Here is a 4,534-nt window from a genome sequence, read left to right on the forward strand (position 1 = left end):
GTAACTGCATCCTGGCCCATCCTCACCCTTCTGCCCCCAACCCTCACCTCCTTGTACCCCCAATATGTTTTTCCCAATAAAAAAATATTAAAAAAAAAAGAAAATGTAAAAATTCATTCCTTGTCTCTAGTCATTTAGCTTGTAGTGAAGGCTGCCAACTGCCTTCCTTTTTCTTTTTACAGATTGACACAGTGGCACAACCACGAGCTCACACAGCAATGACTGCAAGGATGGTCCGGAAGTAGGCAGTGTATGTCCTGTTGTCCATAGAGTTTCTGTTATTTAGAAATGAATCTTCTGCACCAAAAGCAAACATCACAAAAAGTTTAAGTCTTAAAAAAAAAAGTTTAAATCTTAAAAATGGGAAGAATTATGCAACAATGAATGAAGTTTTAAAAAAGTGAACTGGGTGAAGCAGGGAGAAAATGTGCAAGAATGAATGAATGAAAAATCCAACTTTTCTGTAAACTTTTGCTAAAATCACAATAAAAAAGTTTGCCCAATCAAAATAAAAAAACAAAACAAAACAAGTATTTTTACTCAGTGTTGTCCAGACAAACTAAAATTCAGGAAGGGTGTGTATCAGGCTTCAATCCTTTCTTCATACTTACTCAATCTATATGTTGATCAAATAATTTGTGAAGCTGGATTCTATGGAGAAGAATGTGGCATCAGGATCAGAGAAAAACTCATCAATAACCTGTGTTATGCAGATGACCTAACTTTGCTTGTTGAAAGTAAAGAGAATATGAAACACTTGCTGCAGAAGATCAAGGATTACAGCCTTTGGGAGGATTATATACATCTCAACAACAAGAAAAAAAAAAGTCCTTACTATAGGACCAACAGTCAATATTATGAGACAGAGACTAAGGATTGAAGCTGTCAATGATTTAATCTTGCTTGGATCAACAATCAATACCCTTGATGTCAGCAGTCAGAGAGACAGGGGCAAGTCTGTTGTTAGGGACCTCTTCAAAATAATGAAGAGCAATGATGTCAGTTTGAAGACCTGCTATGTATCAGAGAGCTGGACAATGAATAAAAATGACAGAAGAAAAATTAATGCTTTTGACTTGTGGTGTTGGAGAAGAGTACTGAATATTCCATGGATTGCCAAAAGAACAAACAGATAACATCTTAGAAAAAGTGTAGCCAGAATGATCCTTGGAAGCAAAGATGGTTAAGCTTCTTCATCTTTCATAGCATGGACATGTAGCTAGGCAAAGCTATTTCTTAGAAAAAGACATTATGCTTGTAAAGATGGAAAGAAGAGGAAGACCTCCAATGAAATGGATTGACATGCTGGCCTCAGCAATGGGCTCTAGAGTCTCAGAGATGATGAAGATGGCATAGGATAGGACAGGGTTCAAGTCAGCTGTTCATGGGGTCACTATGATTCATAGTCAATGGCACCTAACAACAATAACATCATCTAGATAAGCTAAAAGTCAAGGAAACATTGGGTCTTTGATATATTTTGGGGTGGGGAGAAGGTTAGAATCATAATCATCAATGTAACAGTCATCTTAGCCTTCAAATTTTCTTCTTATGTTACTAAGCCAGAATAGATGATGGCCATAATAATAAATTTGAAGATGCAGTCTTCATAATGAATGCTAATTTGATACCATATATTTTCTAATTTAAGCTTGCATTCTGAAGACCATTGTCATATCTTCATATTTCATTATATTTCTCTCAGTAGCAATTTGGACAAGGTTTGAGATTATGTCTTCCTCAACTCAACATCATCAAGTGGCAAATGATTGATAGCTGACCTTCCAGTGCGTTTTCAGAGGCTGTAAATCACATGGAAGAGAATGCCTATATTTCTTCCATGGAATAACTGGTTGATCTGAACTGCTTGCTCTTGGGTTGGCAGCACAACTCCCTACCCACTAGAAAACTAGATATCTCTATTATGCCACTCTATTGGTGCTAAATTTGGTACTGAATCAGCAGCTTAAAACTATTTTGAAACCCTTATCTACCACTCATGTTTGTGTTCTAATAATGAGTTGCAAATAAAGAAGTAGCTTCACACAGATTTCAGTTCCCCCTTCTACCTTTCATTACAACTTGACTCTAATTAATAACAATTAATTTCTTAATAGACCCTAGTTAATGTCACATCTATATCCTCGTATTCTTAGACAAACACAGTCAACTTGGTGAGCATAGCTAAAAAGCGCACCATTTTTCATATTGTAAATGGCCTGGATATATTTTGATTTTGGTTTTTTAAATCTGCTTTCTAAGAAGTTAAGTTTTGGTTCTATTTTGTGGAAGAGTTCCTTTTTCATAATAAGGAATGAAGACTACATTAGTTTTCAAGGAAACTAGTATTTTAAGGTGAATAAAAATCCTTACCATATTCTTAGAAAGCAATTCTATAGCACTGAGTCAGAACTGACCCAAAGCTGATGGTCCAGCAGTTTTTCAAAGGCAGTTAATCACACTGGAGGAGATTGCCCATCCTTATCTTGCAGAGTAAATGGTGGATTTGAACCACATGCCTTCAGGATTTCAGCACAGCTTCTTGCCACTAGGCCACCAGAGCTCCCTGCATAACAGGTAGAAGAGGATTCAAACCTTTTCACCCAGGACTTCTTCAAGGAGTTGCTATGGAAATTATCAAACGTATGCAGTGCTGAAAGCGTTTATCCATCTATGCCAAGAAATTTGGGAGACAACTACCTTGCTTGCTGAAAGTGAGGAGGGCTTGAAGCACTTGTAGAAGCTCAAGGAATGCCACCTTCAGTATGTATGTATTGCATTTCAATGCCAGGAAAATGAAGATTCTTATCACTGGACAAATAGGCAGCATCATGATGGATGGAGAGGAAATTGAGACTGTCAACAGTTTCACCTTGCTTGGATCTACACAATTAACACCCTTGGTACAAGCACTCAGGAAATAAGGAGATGTATTGTACTGGGGAAATCTGCAGTTAGGGATCTTTCCAAATTATTGAGGAGTAGTGATGTCAGTTTGAGGACTAAGGTGCATTTGATTCAGGCCATGGTCTTTCCAATTACTATCTATGCATCTGAGAGCTGGACAATGAATAAGAATGACAGAAAAAGAATTTATGCTTTTGAGCTGTGGTGTTGGAGAAGAGCACTGGATGGCCAAGAGAATGGACTGATATGTCATGGAGATGGTGCAGCTAGAGTGCTCTTTTGGAGGTAAAAATGATGAGGCTTCGCTTCACATACTTTGGACATGTTGCTAGGAGGGACTATTCCTTGGAGAAGGACATGATGTTGGGAAGGGTAAAAGATTAGCGAAGGAGAAGAAGAACTTCAACCAGGTGGATTGACACGGTGACTGCAGCAATGGACTCTTCTGTGTCAGAAAGTGTGAGGATGGTGCAGGATAGAACGAAGTTCAGAACTTTTGTTTATAGGGCCGCTATGAGTCATGCTTGACTCGATGGCACCTAACAACAACAACAACATGACAAGGGTCTCATACATAACAAAAGTTTGTAGAATCCCTCAGGGCCGTCACAAGAAAAAGATAGATAACCCAAATAAAAAAATGGGCAAAAGACATGGAAAGACTATTCATGGAGGAAGACATTCATATAACCAAGAGACACATGAAGAAATGTTCAAAAATCACTGGCAATAAAAGAAATGCAAATCATAACCACAATGAGATACCATCTTACCCCAGTAGTAGCTTAACAGAACAGCAAGCAATAAGTGTTGGGGAGGGTGTGGAGAGATAAGAACTCTCTTACACTGTTGGTGAGATAGTAAAATGGTACAACCACTCTGCAAAGTAATTTGCCATTTCCTCAAAATTCTTAATATATAAAAAGTAAAATAAAAAGCTAGCATTACCCCAAGGAAACTAGAACTGAGGCACAAATGGAGACTTGTACACAAACGTTCATAGTTATTCACAATTGCAAGAACATTGGAACAGCCCAAATGTTTAACCACAAAGATTTCTCAAACCGAATGGAATGAGAAATTGTGGCATATTCACATGATGGAATACTACACAGCACTCAGAAGCAATGATTTTGAAAATGACTACTTATCTAGGGAGAGACTGGAGAGCATTATGCTGAGTGAGAGTGAGTCTAATAAGAACAAATACTGCATAAGACCATTAATGAAAAAAATTTCAAGGATAACAAGTAAAATGTGTATGAGGATCCCAGAGGATGAAAGTGGAGAGCAGAGGGGTGAGGATGGGCAGGGGGGAACCATAGGGGTCACACAATTTGGTGGGCGGAGGGACGAGAGTAAAGGAAAGGGGAAAGATCCAGTGGGGATCTGAAAAGACAGGGTAAGGTGGGCATGGTTCAGTGGTGATTAATTTTATAAAACACAATTAATGGGAATGATTATATGGAAACACTATGTATACAAACTTCGTATACAAACCAATATAAAATAAAGATTTAAAAAATAATAAACACAAAACAACTATGAGATATCATCTCACCCCAGTCAGAATAGCAAAATTTAACAGAACAGCAAGCAACAAATGCTGGCAAGGTTGTGGAGAAAC

This window comes from Elephantulus edwardii, unplaced genomic scaffold (assembly GCF_000299155.1).
Source record: "Elephantulus edwardii isolate Elephantulus edwardi_28Jun2011 unplaced genomic scaffold, EleEdw1.0 scaffold00030, whole genome shotgun sequence".
NCBI lineage: Eukaryota > Metazoa > Chordata > Mammalia > Macroscelidea > Macroscelididae > Elephantulus > Elephantulus edwardii.